Source organism: Musca vetustissima, unplaced genomic scaffold (genome assembly GCF_032173495.1).
Source record: "Musca vetustissima isolate MV318-11 ecotype Yass unplaced genomic scaffold, APGP_CSIRO_Mvet_v1 utg77436, whole genome shotgun sequence".
Classification (NCBI taxonomy): domain Eukaryota; kingdom Metazoa; phylum Arthropoda; class Insecta; order Diptera; family Muscidae; genus Musca; species Musca vetustissima.
In genome coordinates this window covers 101417-121311 of record NW_026877398.1, presented here as the reverse complement: position 1 = coordinate 121311, position 19895 = coordinate 101417, and the positions used below count along the sequence as shown (strand labels likewise).

The window sequence follows — 19895 nt, the reverse complement described above, 5'->3', positions numbered from 1 at the left end:
CCACTAAAGTTGATACTGGCCGATATTGGTTCATTTCTAGCTCTGTTGCACCCCCCACTATAACATAAAGATTAAATTCGGAATAATTATATATCCAAAATTATCAGGAACGAATATAGCCCAAAGAAACGTGTATATATTACCATTGGAATAAAATGCATGAGGATGTAATGGGAAAGAACAGGCAATTTCTTTTCCGTTAACGATACAGGGCAAACTCTGGAGATTTCAGGTTACTATTTTTGGTCGAATCTCAATGATGGGATTATCTATAATCGTGGTATTGGCGAAGTTCGCTTAATTTTAATTGTCTCTAGTTATTTGTATGGCAAAAGTTCGGTTCAACCGTATTATAATTTGATCTTAGATCTATAATTTCGTATATTGGTATGGAATTGTCGAATGGGACATATTTGACCCAACCTTCGTAGCCCACCCCATAAAATGCTATGTCGATTAAGCCATTCCGTATGTCTGTCCGTCTTTTGAAATCACGATAGATATCGCAATATTTAAGATAGAGCTCTGAAATTTTGCACAGACATTGCTAATACTTCTAGGATGTTGGTTATGGGTCCACATTTTTCAAGCTAATCAGCTACAATTTTGTATTTTGCGTTCTCACTGGCTAGGATATCCTTCTACTAAAAATTATGAATGCTAATCCCCTTTTTTGAATTGGCTGCAATTCAATATATAGCTCGCATGTAACGGTGCCGACCCATATTCGGTATATGATATTAACCGCATTTCGCTACTGATATAGCTGTAATTTCGTATAAAGGGTTCTTGAATGTTGACATACATATATACAGAAAATGATCAATATGGGTCTATGTTTGTAGGCGTTTAAAGTTTTTACCAGCATTTTCCCATTGCAGGGGCTTAAATTTGGTGAAGCACATTTTTTAATCTATATATGTCCCTATATCTTTATATCACCCATATCTTTCTCACAGTATCTACTAGTCCCAAAAGTGCTTGGGATAAAATATTCCGTCTGGACTACCTCAACACATTTCTAATTATTATAATAATTTAGTTTTATTTTCATTTCAAAATGTTTGTAGTTTCTAAAATTTCTATTATTTTTGTGTCGCCCAAACAAATATGGTTGTTGAAAACAAACCCCAAAAAGGAACTAACCTAACTAATTTGAAATGTTGTAAAATTTTGTAATGAAATCGTTCTAATAAATGACAAACAAAAATGTCATTTAAATTTAAGTATGAGCGAGTGTGTGTGTGAGTATGCAACAAGTACGTAATGTACCAGCGTCACATGCTTTTACTAACTTCCTTTACGGAAATTGAATTTTTAATACCAAAATAAAGACAAAAAAACAAAAATTACCGTAAATATGTAAATTGTGGTTAACAAAGAAGTCGATCAACTCTATCGCGCACACTCACAACTCATTGAACAACGATTACGAATAAAAGTAAAATTACTTTGATTTATGTCAACCGAGAGAAATTATGATTTTCTGTTTTGTTGTTTTTTTATATGGCCTGAATAATTTTGTAATAACCAATTTGTTGTTGTAATTGATAAACAAACAACCGATTTGTTATTTTGTTTTGAGGATTTTTGAGAAGTGCATACACATTACGTCGATGAATAATTTATGTGCTAACACGTGCTAAATTTTAAACGAAATTTGAAAGACATTTACGAAATTACATCATTTACTTCATCAAAAATTTAGTTTAACAAAATTAAACAATTAATTTTAAATAAAGTTGCTAATTTGTCTCAAAATTATGGAAATCTTTACAGACTGCATGTCATTTAGATTGTAATGAGATTAATATGTGCGATGATATTTGTTTTGTTGTTATTCTGTTTGTGTGTTATTCTGTTCAATTTCTTACGAGGGATGTCCATGAAAAAATATTCTTTAAAAAATCCCCGCCTCTGATAGCCTTTGAAAAAAAATATTCTTTAAAAAATCCCCGCCTCTGATAGCCTTTGAAAAAAAATATTCTTTAAAAAATCCCCGCCTCTGATAGGCCCTTAAAAAAAATATTCTTTAAAAAATCCACGCCTCTGATAGCCTTTGAAAAAAATATTCTTTAAAAAATCCACGCCTCTGATAGCCTTTGAAAAAAATATTCTTTAAAAAATCCACGCCTCTGATAGCCTTTGAAAAAACTATTCTTTAAAAAATCCACGCCTCTGATAGCCTTTGAAAAAACTATTCTTTAAAAAATCCACGCCTCTGATAGCCTTTGAAAAAAATATTCTTTAAAAAATCCACGCCTCTGATAGCCTTTGAAAAAAATATTCTTTAAAAAATCCACGCCTCTGATAGCCTTTGAAAAAAATATTCTTTAAAAAATCCACGCCTCTGATAGCCTTTGAAAAAAATATTCTTTAAAAAATCCACGCCTCTGATAGCCTTTGAAAAAAATATTCTTTAAAAAATCCACGCCTCTGATAGCCTTTGAAAAAAATATTCTTTAAAAAATCCACGCCTCTGATAGCCTTTGAAAAAAATATTCTTTAAAAAATCCACGCCTCTGATAGCCTTTGAAAAAAATATTCTTTAAAAAATCCACGCCTCTGATAGCCTTTGAAAAAAATATTCTTTAAAAAATCCACGCCTCTGATAGCCTTTGAAAAAAATATTCTTTAAAAAATCCACGCCTCTGATAGCCTTTGAAAAAAATATTCTTTAAAAAATCCACGCCTCTGATAGCCTTTGAAAAAAATATTCTTTAAAAAATCCACGCCTCTGATAGCCTTTGAAAAAAATATTCTTTAAAAAATCCATAGCCTTTGAAAAAAAAATTCTTTAAAAAATCCACGCCTCTGATAGCCTTTGAAAAATATATTCTTTAAAAAATCCACGCTTCTGATAGCCTTTGAAAAAATATTCTTTAAAAAATCCACGCCTCTGATAGCCTTTGAAAAAATACTCTTTAAAAAATCCACGCCTCTAATAGCCTTTGAAAGATATTCTTTTAAAAATCCACGCCTCTGATAGCCTTTAAAAAACAATATCCTTTAAAAAATACACGCCTCCGATAGTCTTTGAAAAAATATTCTTAAAAAAACCCAGCTGACATGTGTTTTTTATAAATTTGTTTCGAATTCCCTATATTTGTTATTAAATTTTTCCAAAAGAACTCGTAATATCGATTATCCTTAATATAGAATTCAGAACACATACTTAACTATGGTCATTGGTATAAAAATACATTTTCACACTTCAAGGTTATAAATACACATTATTTTTATTTTAAACTTTACAAACGACAATGTTTGGCTTTGTTTAAAGACTTAGCATAACACTTCGTTAATATGACTTAATATTACCGGGTAACATAACCGGTTACTTAGGAAATTTTTGTATTGAATTTAAGTAGAAATTAATTATATTAAATCATTTAATAATCAATTTGTTATTAAAATCAGTTGAAAGGGATAAATAAATGAAGTACCCAGCAACAATAACTTGGCAAAGGAAACAGGATTGTTTAAAAGTTACCTACCCTGGATGTCTTACAATGATATGATAACTAATTCCTAATGAAGTATCAATGCAATTTACTTGAGTTCACTTGTTCCCTAAATAATCGAGACAATAGGCGAATATTCGTCATTCATAACAAAAGAACCGCAAACTGATGAGAATCTGCAGGTAGTTCCAAAACAATAACTTAGCCCTAATCCTTGATGAATAATGGCATCTGACTAATAATCTAAAAGAAAATTCCCCCTGATTTCCCATATCTCATTTTTGTTCTATATAATTACCCAGTATGGGTACCAAAGTACTACATATTACATATATCGGTGAAATTGACATATTTTGAAAGTTGTAGACATTAGACTGCCTGTGGCGCTTAGATATGATTGAATTTGTCACCATTTATATGTATTTTTGACATTAAAAACACACTTATTATTTTCATGTATTAATACACAAATTCTTTGAAAAAATGTCAAATAAAATTTCAAGAGTAATTCATTTAATTGCTTTCGTACACCATTAAAAGCGTATGGCAAATGATGGATCCGCTATCACACGTTCTATTAATAAAAAAACAATATCTAAACCCAAAAATTAGAAAATATGTCAAATTAATATTGATTTTTTGAAAAAATTCCATTTTATTGATATTATATTATTTATCGTTGTTTATTCTCAAGAAAGAAAAACAAGAACTCGTGTACTTATTTCAATCGCGATGCAAAAAAAGCACATTGGCGCAGTTAAGATTAATTTTTTTTTGACGGGCACTGCAGTCTAATGGATTGAAAAATAGGTAAACAATTGATGAGATAGTGATTGGCATTTTTTTTCTAATATCTCGTGAGTAGTTAAGTGTGTCCTATATATATATATATATTTTGATATTTAAAATGGTGCATCACATGATTTTAGTCACATTTCATAAAATCGTGAATTTGCAAAACCTAAGGACTTTCGTACCCTTGAAAACATTCTTCAAAAAATCCATGCCTATGGTAAGCTTGGAAAATATTTTTTAAAAAATAAGCAACCGTTGAAAAATATTTTTTAAAAAATAAACGCCTTTATTAACCTTTGGAAAAATATTTAAAAAAAATGCACGACTTTGGTAGACTCTAAAAAAAAATCTTTAAAAAATCTACGACTTTGGGAACCCTTAAAATTTCACTCCTCAGGTAACTGTTTGAAAAAAATATTCTTTATAAAATCTACGCCTCTGGCAACCTAACAAATTCACGCTTAAAAACAAATTCCTTAAAAAATTAACGTCTCTATTAAGGGAACCCCACCCATTCTCGATTTTAATTTTTCAAGATTTTCAATGGGCTGGTAAATGAATACAAATGCTTGTTAAGGTTTGTAACTTTGCACATATATAATTGAAGATTTAAAAGAGAAGAAAAATAATTTACAAAAAAATTTTGTTATTGTTTTGTTGTTGTTTTTTGTAATTAAAGAAAAGTCCTTATTTTTGATGGCGGGCATGATAACTCCTCACTGGAACATCGGAATCCGAAAATTCCAACGGTGTTAGAAAGAGTACATGTCTTTCTCTCGTATGAACTAGGATTATTGACTTCGCTATAAAATTAACAAAATGGTGGACCTTTGAAAAAATATTTTTGGAAAATCACCGATTTTTTTTACCTAAATCCAAGTTAAAAAATAAGGAAGATCTTCACCGATTGGCTTTATCCTAGTTCATGCGAGAGCTATACACTCCCAGAGAAACGTTGCAAAATTTGGAACCGATTGGATTATTAGTTTTTGAGTTATCGTGCCCGCCATTCGCAAAAAAAAATGTTTAGAGAAAAACGCGTTTAAAGTCATTTGATGCTGACACAATAAATCGGCTATATCTTCAAGAGTTCTAGAGATTTTCACTTGAAATTTTGTAGAGACATTCTTTAATCAGTGTAGATTCGAATTATATAAACAAAGATTTTGACCCCGAGAATGCGGGGGGGGGTCCCCTTAAATCATTAAAAATATTATTTTAAAAATCCACGCCTCTGATAATGCATGCGAAAACATTCGTTAAGAAATCCAAACCTTGAATAAAAGTTATTTAATTGTTTATTTCATAACTGTTCCTTGTTCTGCGAACAACTATCATAACCTTTCCAGCTAATTTCCAACAACAAATACTGGTATTACCATGAAATGTCATTCTTAGTTCTAAATGATTTCTAGCAAACATCTATGAGTAATTGTTAGCTAAACAAACGACTTGGCATTGCTATATTTCAAGATATTTGACTTCATTTAAATAATACAAGACATTAGCTTAATATTTGCCATATTAGCATATCATTCAAGGTTTAATACGATTTTGCAAATGAGATAGTTTAAGTTCGGCAGTACTTGTTGACGTATACATGCGTGTTCTTCCCCGAATATAAAGAACAAATTCGAAACAAATATATTGAATTAATATAAGATGTATACTAGCGACCTTTGATCTTTATATCGTATATAGATGTAGAAGTAAAGTGGGACCTAATGGGTTGGAAAATATATAAATATTGAAATAACAAATTCTAAATACATTAAATTTTCGAGCTATCACTTGATTTATACACTTTTTCGTGCGTTCAAACAAATTGTCTAACACCTTCTTCGCTTCGATTATGGCATGATTGAATCATGATTTTTGAACGCTTCAAAAGCTTTGTCTATCGATGAAAATCGATGACTATGCATTTATTGTTGATGTGCGGGACTAAAGATAAGTCATTGTGGGTTGCGTAAGTCTGTACATAAAAACGCGACAAATAGCATGCGAATTTAAAAGGGAGATCAGTGAAAATATCTCCAAATTGAGATCAATATTGAACGACAAATCTAAATACTAACTGATGGAAACATCGACAGCGAAGGTGCTTCGCTAATGTTAGTAGCGAAACACACATTCAAACCTTTTAGGCTTTTCGGCTTGACCAACTGGGTTAGTGACATGCTAAACTGCAGATTGCATGGCCTAACCCTTAGATACATAGTAGGAAATGGGATGCCAAAAGGAAGCTCCTGTTGGTTGCCAATATAAATTGTACATTAAGGGCCTTAAACCAGAAATGTTTTGAACCATACTGTTATTGCGTTATGATACTGTTTTGAGGGAATGTATAAAATCTTGTAAATATATAGAGAACTAATTATTGTAAGGCCTATCCATAGTATCCAGGTTGTTATAAATTTTTCGAAAGAATTCGCAAAAATATGTTCACTCAATACATACAAACACGAAGGCAAAATCGGACATAATTTTTGTCATTAAATATGTACAGCCTACGGGTGCTTAATTTCCATCCAGAAAGAAAAAAAAAATAACAGAAATCTTCCTTTTCAAATGGAAATGTTGTGTCCTTTCGAAAAGCCAAAATTCGAAATCGAAATGATAGTCATCCCAAATATGGTTAAATATTTTAGAGTAATTCTAGATAGGAAACTTCAATTTTTGCACATTGGAAGTGAATATGGGAGCCTTCATTTGCTGTAACCCGATTTCATTATTTTTAAGATTTTAGCCGATTTTTTCAAACGAAATTTATAATAGTGCTAGTGCTATTAATTATACCCTTCACCACACTGTGGTACAGGGTATGGTCTTTGTGCATATGTTTGTAACAGGCGAAAGGAAACGAGATAGACACATGGTTTCTTTTTGAGAATATGTAGATATAGATGTTAAATTGTAAACAAAGTACAGGTCGCATTTATTATCCGAATTGGATGAAATTTGGCATATGTCACTTATTTGCCCCAAGGACGAACTCTATTGAAAATGGGAAAAATCAGTTCCGATTTAGATATAGCTCCCATATATATTTTGGTCGATTTAAGATAAATGGTGCACCAAAGTACCTATATATCTTTCGATTTGCACGAAATTTTGCATAGCGTACTGAATTAAGTCTACAACGATGTGTGTTAAATTTCGTGAAAATCGGTTCCGATTTAGATATAGCTCCCATATATATGTTCGACCGATTTAAGGCAAATGGTTCACCAAGGTCCCTATATATCATTCGATTTCCACGAAATTTGGCATAGCGTACTGACTTGAGTCTAGAATGATGTGTGTAAAATTTTTTGAAAATCGGTTAAGATTTAGATGTAGCTCCCGTTTATATGATCGACCGATTTAATGTAAATGCTGTACCGAAGTCATTATATATCTTTCGATTTGGCATAGCGTTCTGAACTGAGACTAGAATAATGTGTGTAAATTTTCTTGAACATCGGTTGAGATTTAGATGTAGCTCCTATATATATTTTCGTCCGATTTAATGTAAATGATGCACCAAAGTCCCTACATATCTTTCGATTTGCACAGCGTACTAAATTAAGTCATGAATGATGTGTGTTAAGTTTCCTGAAAATCGGTTCAGATTTATCAGGCATATTGGGCTATGTGGCTTTACAAATATCGTACACGTTGATAACTTGTATTTATTCCGCTCTGAATCGAAACTTGCATATGCGAATTAAATTCAAATTTGGCAAAGTTCAACATTTGTCTTCATTCTAGGAACAGTCCTTTCGAAAGCAGATTTTTGCTGTAGCGATGGATAATTAATCCACACACCTACAATTGCTTCCATGGTATACACATGTTTTTGCGCAACCGATTTTGGAAGCGTGTTGATGGCTCAGAACGTTAAGTGGTCTGGCAACATTTGTGTTGCTCCGAGGACATAGGTTCACGGCTAGGGCTCGAAATTAAATTTTGTTATTTGAATTTTGCCTTGTAAGGGCAGTGATCATTTGAAATTAATTTTAAGTGATTATTTATACTTTCGAGTCTTGATGATGCTGTGAAAAGGAAAGCCAGGAGAAGAACATTATTATCGGTATTGTTAAAATTAAAAAAAAAAGGTAATAACTTGAATTTCTTCCGCCCTGATGCGAAACTTGCATATGCGAATTAAATTCAAATTGGCATATTAGATATTTGATAAACAAAAATATTGGTTTATTTTTTAAAATAGTCCCCCGCAAATATCCTGTTTTATATTCGGTATATTGAAGTTCCTACCCCAGTTTTCCAAACTGAGTGTCTCTAATTTGGAATATTTTTGTTTTATAACATGAAAAACGTACTACTGCATAATACAATAAAATAAGGTCCTGGTCGACCTATTGATTTCGGAATGAGCCTGGTGGAGTAAACAATTTTGACCCTTTTAACGACTTTTTCACTCGTTTTTTTCAGTATCGATTTGTATATAATTTGTCATTTCTTATCTAATTTTCTGTTTGTTTGTAATTGTAACTTACACTTCTTGTCACTGGTGCTTGCCACATCCAGTGCAGTGGCAGTAGCAACATCCTTTCCGGCACCGACAGAATTCACGTTCATTGAACCGTTTTTATTTAAAATATTTGGTATTTTCATTTTGACACAAGTTTGCAGGGCGGTTGTTGGTGTCTGGTGAGGTATTTTAAAACCGTAATTAAATCAAACAAAAATTTTAATTGCACATAAATTAGAATATTCTGTTCATTTCACGTTTTTGTTTCTTTCTATATTGTTTTTGTTATTTTTTTATTGTAAAAATATATTATTGTTATAACAACTTTTTTTTTGCTATGTTGATCAGTTAATTATTGTTGTAACTCAACTGAAACAAACAAAAAAAAATCAGTTCGCAATAAATTTCACATAGAACACCAGACAAATAATGGGAGAGATTGGTAGGTAGGTGATCGCACACACGGGTGGCAGTTATTGGTGGCAGTTCGCAAAACTTTAACTATATTCCGTGATTTATTTTTTAATGGTTATTTTGTTTTTAGATATATTGAATATTTGAAATTTTCTCTCTGGCTCTCTGTAGAACACAAGTGAAATTAAACACAAAAATTCGTTATTGTCATTAACCATAAAAAAATTGTCTCCTGTGGCAATTAGAGGTGTTCGATTGGTTGTGTTTTAAATTAGTTTAAAACTAATTCTCGTTTTTTTATATTTTTCACTTCGTTGCTTTTGTATTTTTTGTTGTGTGTTTTTTATATTTTGTATAATTCTTTGTTCATTTTGTGTTTGGTTTTGTTTCTTTGCAAATTGTTTGTGGGAATTTTGTTTCCAGTTGACTGGAATTATTATTGGTGGTTCTACCGCCCGTGGGTCTGTCTGTTTCTTTGCATTTAAATTAGATTCTTTCTTTTCTTATTGTTCTTTTGGATATACAACTGTTGGCTGTTGCTGGAGTTGCGTTCGAACACCTTGATTGTGATTTTATAATGAATATTATATTTTAATTCGATTTTAATTTTGATTTTCAAATGCCACCGCCGTTGTCGTGTTTGCCGCGACAATTTCAACCTGACTGAACATTCTGTTAGCGTTACAATTCAATTTATATTGTCTGTTGATTTGTTGCTGTATTCGGTATTCGTTGGCCCGGCTTGCTTTCGAAGTATTTCTTTCTTTTATATTTATTTATGTTTTTTGTTGTTGTTGTTGCTGCTGCTGTTGTCTTTCTTCTTATTAATAAATATTTTGATTTTTGTTGTTGTTATTAAAAGCGCGTACCGCTTAGCTAAGTAGCAAGCCAGCCGGCCAGCCAGTATATGAGGATCTTGTTAAGCGTTCGATCGCACCTCTATGGCTGAACGGTGGTGTTAGCTAGGCGGGGGAGATCGCTAAGTTGTTGGTTGTGTGTTAAGTGCTGCTGTTGCTGCTGCCGATACGATAGCTTGCTTTAGACCTGCTACTGCCACCACAATTATTTACCTGTCTACCTTCCTTGCAATTGATTGGTGATAACTTATCCAGGTTGTTTGATTTTTCGATTTTTTGCTGCAAGGCATTGTTGAATATCCGTTTTTTTTTATTTACGAGCATTTCATGTTCAATTGTCTATCTATTCGTCAAAAGTTTTTTTATTATTGTTTATAAAGAAATTAGATGTATGGGTAGTTTTTGTGTGACAGGGTTTTTATTAGCATTATCAGTTGTAATTAATTGTAAGTATGTGTATATTAATTATGTATGTAAGATGTACAGATACATCATATCAGAATGTCTATGTCTACGATCCCTTGAAGACTTAAAGGATAATAAAATTAATTCGCATATGTTTGTTGTTTTTGTAATTAAAGATTTTTTTTCTTTTCGATGGCAGGTATGATTTCCGACCACTTGGACGTCCGAATCCAAAAATTATATTAAAATTTTTGGAAAATTCTCTATTTTTGACCACAAACCAATAGGATTAGATTATCCGTAAAACACTATTTTGAGAAAAGAAAAAAAAAAACGAGATTAAAGTTTGAGAAGCACTCTTGCCGTCACTTGATGCGAACACAATAAATCGGCTATATATTCAATAGTTGTTGAGTTTTTAAAGAGACATTCTTGAAGTAGTGCGGGTTTTCTATTTACCAAAATTGAATTTTTGAAACCGAAGAGGGGGGTCGGATAATATTTAGGAGATCTCTGTTTTTCTAGTTCCTCTAGAGAACATAATTTTTAGCCGAACTTACACATAGAAGAGGGTCTGGAAACGAATAGGCGTGGCTCTTTTCATGTTTATCGGACCAACAAATTCGTGTACTAGTCTCCTATTTTGGACACGTCTATCATTCGAACTGGGTGCAATTTTATATTTTGAGTATAATATAGGTCTGGTGTTATTTATAGCATCAATATTAGGATACCTTCCGAATTGTAATAGCAAAACTACATAGACTTCTTGGTATAACCTCCATATAACGGTCCCCTTTTTATTGTCGGTGTTTTGTGGGGTTAAAAACGAGCATATGGCTAGCTGTGGAGTAGTCTATGTCTTGTTGAGTGGGGTTACAAAACTAACCCTCGACTACAAGTGAAGTAGCTGCTGTCTAGTCGAGTGGGGTTGAAAAATTAGCCCTCTGATGGAATAGAAAGGAGTTCTTTTTCGTCTGGGTCAAGTGGAGTTGAAAAACGACCCATTGGCTTCAAGACGAAATATGGGGCAGCCGCTGTGCCAAGCTATCGTCAACCTACGAAACCGTCATTTCTGTGTGCCGTCGCCGCTTATTGGGCTGCTTCTGTGTGTCATCGCCGATCATCGGGCCGCCGCTATACCAAAATACCGACTACCAGTGAAGTATCTGCAGACTAGCCGATTGACAAGCCCTCGGCTGCCAGTGGAAGTAGTTGTGTTGTAGTCGCTGTCTAGTCGAGTGGGGTTACAAACCTAGCCCTCGACTACCAATGAAGTAGCTTCTGTCTAGTTGATTGGGGTTCGTCGTTTTGGTCTGGGTCAAGTGGAGTTGAAAAACGAGCCATTGGTTTTAGTGCAAAACATCGGGCAGACCGTGGTCTACACCTTCTCGGATCCACATTGTGTAATGAAGAACAATCAAGTTATCGTTATTAATAGAAAATAAAATCTTGTTATAATGTTATAAAATGCCTTGTTAACCACGAAGTCATCCATCAACGTCCTTCTCTTTGAGGTGGTACGCTGGCAACGTAAGTACTTTGATTTGTTATAAGAGACATTTGGGTATGAAAGGTTTTTTTTGTAAAGATTCTATAAATAGCTTCTGAGGAGAAAATCCAAAAAAAAAAAAACTAAAAAAAAAAACTAAGGGATGAGGATCATTGGCAAGATCCGAAACTATAGTCTTTACTGGTCCTAATGGACCATGAACAACAAAAAAAAACAACAACAAACTGGGATTCAGCCTGAATGTTTTGCGGTAACAAAAAAGTTTTAAAAGTACGTTACGCGCTCTTTCTCTCTCACTCTCTCTCTTAAAAACCTAAAAACGAAAAAAAATTATTATGAAGACCCTGAACCCCGCTAAACCTAACTTAAATAGGTTGTCACATTTTCGGCATTTCTGTATTTTGTGGTCTATTTTATTATTTTTGCTTCCTAGTGAGTTAGAAAATCTGGAAAATATTATCGGTGTAGGTAAAATTTTGGGTATATTGAGTACATAATGCCAGCAGTCTTTCGTTACACCTTTCAATATCATTAGCTACAGCTTAGTCGAGTTCCAATAAATGTCAGTATTCCGAAATGGGCCGATAGTTCACATATTCGGACATGACTTAGTTTAATAAAAATTATACGTTTATATTTCATGATTTTTAAAAATATTGACATTTTGAGGAGGAGGTGCTTGAAAGAGGAAAAATTTAGATTCCATTTTTGAGATTAACGTACGATATGTATCAAATCGTATACTTTATTGGCATAATATAATATTTAAACTTTTTTAATATTTTTATCATCAAACTTGGTATCATCAAACTTGCTATTGGACTACAAAATTCTGTGTTTTGAATTGAATTATTTTTCGATATGTTCAAGTTCCTCGTCTAGCTTTTTCACCTGAGTGCCTATAATTCGGTATTTTAATAACCTACTAACCTACTACTAGTCAATGACATAGACCCGATATAGAGGTCCCTACCATCGATAGACACATTCTAACTAGTTCACATCAAATATGCCGATACAATGTCAAAAGTTAATATTACTCATCAATTGCATTATAACTGCATCCTCAACAAAACAACAACTACAAAAATATACAAAATTCAATGACAATAATTGCACTTATTTTCTATATAATCGAACAATAATGTCCACTCACGATAAGCAATCTTAAAAAACACTTGGTGATTGATTATCTTTTGAAGATGTTACGTTTTAGATTTGTTTGTGATATGAATAAAACAAGCATGTCATTGCCATTATTGCAAATCAATAATTGTTAGTTATTTAATATCGATTTATTGACGTGCTGTTGCTTTTTTCATTATTTATTTAAAATTAAAATTAAAAAAACGAAATCAATAAAACAATTCACTTATTTAGTTCTTAAGTATTGTGTCACGGCTACAGAGACTATCTCAAGTGCTGTAATGTTGATATATATTCTCTATATTTTCGAAAGAAAAGTACGACGTTTAACTAAATACTCATAAGGTATCAATTTCATTGTTTATAAATAACAACAGTAATTGTTATTAAAAGTCAGTTAACCGTAAAGTTTTCATATTTTTATTTATCAAAAATTTGCTAAATACTGAAGAGTAAAATCAATTTGTGATGACAATAATATTTATTGGAGAACATATATATATATATTTATAACTGAACATATCAAGTTGTAAATGTGTAAAAGAGATATTGCAACTTTCTAAAAGGCAATTTATATCCTCCTTACATAGTTCATCATTAGCGTTACGGCATAACTCCTCTATCTGCTTAAGATATTTATATTTAGCGTCAGGGGGTACTGCTGCCAACTAGAACAAATACCTCTGAATAGTAATAACAAGTAAATCCCACACAATATCAATGCGAAGAATTACTTAAAAATCACAAATCTTTGAATTTATAAATTAATGCAAATCTTAATTAAAATTAATGAGGGTGATTTACACCAGAGATGATAAAGTTTATTGTAATAATGACGTTTTCGACACAGATGTTTAACATATACCATTAATCAAAAATTTCGAATACCTTTTTTATTTAATCGAATTATTTAGAACCTGTGTTACATTTTTTTTAATTTTTATACATTTATATTAGTAGACAGACCATCTCTGAATGCCGGGTATTTTTTGCGACATTAGCATCTTCATTTCCACTAAATTATGCAAAGTAATTTAATAATGGAAATTATTGAAACAAACACAAATAACAATAAAAAAAAATTTTCCACTTCCAAAGATAGCCATCCCATATGTTAATATGTTGGGGTACATGCACAAAGAAAATTTATGTTTTGTCATAAATATTCAATGTAAATCACTCTTAAATTAGGTATTTAAAGTATTATGCGATCACTACCAATAAACGTGAATAGTAGCGAAGATGTACAGTAGATCTCAAATGTGAATGTATATTTAATAAGAAATGCTTTTAATTTGAAAAAATATAAAAAACAATATTTTTTTAGAATCCACTAAAACTCCTGTCTGCTCGATTTTTATTAAATTTTAGACAGGAGACCGATTTTAACCTAGGCGAGTGTCAAGTTTGACGTAAATCGGTTCAGATACATCTATATGTCCCAGATATAATTTCGACAGCTTTGATATAAATTGTACTTTAGAGACACACCCAATTAAGTGTCGAATAAAGTATTTCAAGTTTTCAAAAAATCTTCGCAAAACATTTATTTTTGTTCCCTTCTCCACAAAGTGTTGTGAGAGAAATAGTCTTCGGAGACACCAAAATTGCACATAATTGGCTGTTACAGTATCGTCTTTGCCAAAGAAAAACTGTAAAATGTACCGAATTTTCTCTTTGTTCACTTCCATTTTTAACACAATGTAACTCACAACTGAAATTGTTTGATCGATACTTTAGGAGAAATCTATCAGTACAACCATCTGCCGAAAAAATAATGGGGTTCTTTGTCCCCATCCTAATATATAACGTTTTTCTCTCTACCTGAAATGGACTTAAAAAAACTGAATTCCAGGCCCATAGTGGGTCATTCCCCCCTTTTGGAATTTTTAAACTAAAGCCTTATTTTCCCATCGAAATGGCTGTAATTTAGCATTTCAATTATTGCAAGTTAAAAATTCATTTTGTACACAATATTAAGACCGCTCCCAGTTTTCGGTATTTTTATAGATTATGTTTATAAAATTAAAAAAATAGGTCCATGTTTAGATCTAGTGAAGAATCCTTTCTGACACAGAAAGTTTAATGCCACGACTCGTTTTAGATATTTTGAAGGTTTTCAGAAAATAAAAGACATATACTCAGATATTTTTATACCCTACACAACTATGTTGTCAGGGTATTATAGCTTTGTGCAGCCCCAAAAGTTTGTAACGCCGCGAAATATTGGTCCTAGACCCACCGATCGCCATATCTCGACTAGCTGAGTCGATCTAGACATGTCCGTCCGTCTGTCCATTATAATTTGTAAACACGATACAGGCCACAGTTATGGACCAATCTTCACGAAATTTTGCATGTAGGATGGGTTCTGGCCAATGAAGACCCCTATTGTTTTTGGAAAAGATCGGTTAATATTTAGGGAATGAAATGGACCAAAAACTTTATTTTTGTTGGTTATTCTGATCGCTCCAGAGACCGCAATTATGGTTCAAATCCCGCGAATTTTTGCACGGAGAAGGGGATCGAACCTGTTTTGATAAAGATCGGTCAATATTTAGCGGGCCAAATGGACCCTAACTTTTGTGTGAAAAATGACAATATTTGTATTCTATAGCGTATATATTTACCACTGAAGGACATAGACCCGAGAAGTTGACAGTATATCCAAGAGGAGTGGTTGAAATTTAAATTGATACCAATTATATTGTCTTATAGCCTAGACAGACGACAGCCTTAATTTGCATTAACAGCCTTAATTCAAATTAACTTGTACATTATCCTCATTTTTAGGTGTTGTTAATGCACAAAATCAAACTGAATTTATACTGAATCTGGAATCTGGACAAGTAATTAGAGGGGCTGTACTGATTATTAGTAACATTTGCTGACCTCTAGCCAGTCAAAGTGTGCAAATATCGCGAAATATTACCCAATATAGAACCACAGAATGTAAGATTTTCATGGAAGTTGTGTAGGGTATCGTATGGTCTGCCCCGTCCGACTATACTGCTCCGCTCACTGGTTAAATATAGGCCAATTTTTTTAAACAGCACCAAATTAAAAGACCTTTGTATATACTCTCCACCTTTGTGTATATGTATACTTTTGTTGACATAGCCCCGATATAAACACGCCATCCCACATTAAGTATTCTGAAGGTAATAATTAATTTATTCTAATCAAGACGTTATAATTAACCCAAAATTACGAAAATTTATTCAGTATTTTGATATTGAAAATCTTGTATTGTGATAACAAGGTTACGGTTCAAAAAAAAAAAAAAACCCCAAGAATTCAAGTTACAAGCATTTGGCCAGATTCCCTTCACCGTGTGAAATGTGCGACGTTCTGCATATAATAATGGCTTCTAGAGCGACTAGAAAATTTGACGACCCTTAAATATTATCTCAACATAACCGGAACTCCATTTAAAATTTCAAAAACGATCAGTGTCCTCTGGTGGTAATACTAAGACTAAACAATATCATAACTCATAGACACCTTTACACAATTGAGTATGACTCCTACATCTACATAAAACAATAAAATTAGTATCAATTTTACAGGTCAACCACTCTTCTTGGATAATATTTACCGATATTCATCAAAACTTTCTCTGTGTAAAATTTCATGATATTCGGATCATAATTGTGGCCTCTAGGTCGACCTGGAAAACAGACAAAAATAAAGTTTTGGTCCATTTCATGCCCTAAACCTAAACCCGTCCTACATGTAAAATTTAGTGTCGTAGGACAGTCCTAATTCCTGAAAACTGAGGAGCGAGGAATCGACACATTCGGGTCTTCGGCAACACTTTCACTTACAGCAGCGATTTTTTTATATTTATTTTATATTGGGGCTGCATAAAACTATAATACCCTGACAACATAGTTGTGTAGGGTATAAAAACTATGCCACAACTCAAAATCTTGACCTAGGCGAATTTGTCATTCGGGGTTCCTAATGCACTTTGCCAAGGGCTTTCATAGCCATAAGATATGTTCAACCTGCAGACCATGAGCTCCATTTTGTCGCATAATGTTGTAGGCTTATGCATGCCTTTTTATAACCTCCACCATAGTATGGAGGGTATATTAGTTTTGTTTTTCCGTTTGTAACGCATCGAAATAATCATTTCCGACCCTAAAAAGTATAATATTCTTGATCAGCGTAAAATGCTAAGACGATTTAAGCATGTCCGTCTGTCTGTTGTAATCACTCTAGCGTCTAAACGAATTGAGATAGAGCCCCAAAATTTTGCATAGAGTCTTTTGTCTGCAGGCAGGTCAAATTCGAAGATGGGCTATATCGGCCCACGTTTAGGCATAAATCCCATCTTATTGGGTATTTTGGGAGTTTTGATCGTATTTTTCAGCTGTAATTTAGTAATTTGAGTTCTTATTGGGTACCAAATCTCCCCACAAAAAATATGAATATAGGTCAATTTTTTGCATGGTCCCCATATGAGAGTACCCCAAAGTTTCGGTATTTTTCTTGAGCGCGTTTTTTAACCGAATTTGCTGCAATTTGGTATTTGGTAGTGGTATATGGTAACAAATCTCCCTACCAAAAATAATTAATATTCGCCCCCTTTTTTCCGCGTTTTGAGTTTGGTTTTAAGACTCTGTTGTAATCATTTCTCCTATAGCCGCATTTAGACCTAGCCCCTGTGTGGAGGTTTCAGAAGGAGTGGACCGATATTCCCCATCTTTGAATTTGAACTAAGTTTGGAAGAAATAATAAGATGGGCAAAGTGTGGATGAAATCTTAAATTTTCTAAAACGGATTTGGTCAAAGAAACATACGGTCTATAACCAAAATTTCGATGAAGCACATTTTCACCGTGTTAAATTGTATAAACCTTCATTAGCCATAAGGCTGAGGGTATAATTATCCATTAAAAATTTGTGAAATTTGTATTATGGTTTACATAATCCCTTTTTAGAAATGTCGGTATAGCTCCACTTTTTGGTATGTTCCTTATATTTTCATTTCAAGTATCTGTCAGTATATCTATGGTGGAGGGTATCCAAAGTTCGGCCTTCCGAACTTAACGCTTTTCCACTTGTTACTATGTCAAACCTCGAAAACCAGAGTCTTGCCTTCCTTTGTTCCGGGTGCAACAGCTTGACCCAGTAATAATGTTAATTTCAATTTACATAGCATCTTCCAACAATAAAAATTACTAACAATAGAACAATTGAAAATAAAAATCGACTGAAGTGCAAGTCATCTGAAGAGAAATGGTATATAAAAATTTTACTTTCTCTTTGATAGATTTTTCTCAGAATCGATTGTCATTGAAATCGATGGCATTACAACATTTTCCCTTACTGGGAAAATAATAATATTGATTCGTAAGTCAATAGAAATGAGGAATTCTCTCAAAACGCAGCATAAAACAATTAAAACACTTGATCGACATATAAACAAACTACTGTTTATGATTGTTGTATAGTTGCTGCTGTAAAATCCAGTAATCATGAGTAATCGTTAATTTGATTGTCACTTTGTTGCCTCCCCTCAGTTGACAGGTTACAGTAGTTGTGAAAAGAAAACGGTCAAGTGAATAATTTCACATTCACATTTTGTATGTGTGATGCTATAATAATTATTGTTGTTGATTTTTACATTGAGCTGTTGATTGATGTGAAAGTATTTGAAATTGTTATCAATTAAATCGAGAGAATTTGAAATCGGATTTAATTGTTAGAACATAAGATTGTTGGGTGATTGATACATTTGATAATTACCGTTTGATGGCGTGAAAAGTTAAATATATGGTTTAAATTTATTTATACACTTAAGTGGTGTACGGTGTCATATAGTAACCTGAGTCCGAATTTGGTCCTTTTCTTACAAGTAGTTGAAAATATAATTGAAAAAATAAGTAGTTTTTAGATTTTCCAAAATTATGAATATCTCCAAATGATTATGTTGATATTTTTGAACGTCGCAACTTGAGATAACTCTGTATAAAATATATATTTACCAATTTCAATAAACAAATTGATAAAAATGCAGTTAATTTGTTTTAGAAGTATGCATTTCATAAACATATTTATTAAGTGTTATTATTATTTAGTATATCAGAAAATAAGGAATTTTCAAAAGTGACATTAACAATGACAGCAATATCAAGAGATAAGTAAGAATTGTAAAAATGTCCATTGTATTGTTGATACAAGTTGCAGAGGTTAATCACATTTTTCGCGTCTGAAGTACATAGGAATTTTCCGGTGTGAAAAAAATATGAAGAAGAGCTATGTCAACAGAATATCTATCTGACAGTTAGTAAACGTGAATGACTTTACGGCATTTTTTGTTGCTGTTGTTGTTATTATTATTTTTATTTTTTACAATTTATCAGATAGCCAAAACACGTAAATGTAGAACAAGTATATATGAACGAATAATGCGGCACGAGGTGACAACTTAAGTGTAGGCCAAGGCTCGATAAATGTCTGTTTGCTCTTTACACAGTAAGTGTTTTGGAATGATAAATATCCCTTGGACATTGACGTAAATTCTGAGAGTGGTTAGGCAATAATTGACATATAGAAATCTTAAGGATTTGAAATTGTTAATTTTTTGTTAAAAAATTAACTCCATGTTAAAACCAGTAAGGAAAGTAGTAAAGTCGGACGGCGCCGACTATATGATACCCTTCACCACTTTGGATATATTCAATAGACGAATCTTAACAGACGTCTCATTTTTAAGGATTAAAGTACCAAATTTCAGCGAATTCGGTTGAAAAAAGGGCTCAAGAACCCAAAAATAACGACAATTGGGGGTACCCTTATATGAGGGCTAACCGA

The 19895-nt window shown here is 32.7% G+C and overlaps 1 protein-coding gene across 1 annotated transcript in view; it reads right to left on the bottom strand.

Annotated features, from left to right (window-relative positions):
* Window positions 1–19407, bottom strand: part of LOC133321980 (putative inorganic phosphate cotransporter) — a 34553-nt gene extending 15146 nt beyond the window's left edge. The window contains exon 1 of the mRNA XM_061531049.1: window positions 19399–19407. The gene's annotated coding sequence lies outside the window, so the exon portion shown is untranslated. The remainder of the gene's footprint in view (window positions 1–19398) is intronic.
* Between the last annotated feature and the right edge of the window lie 488 nt (window positions 19408–19895).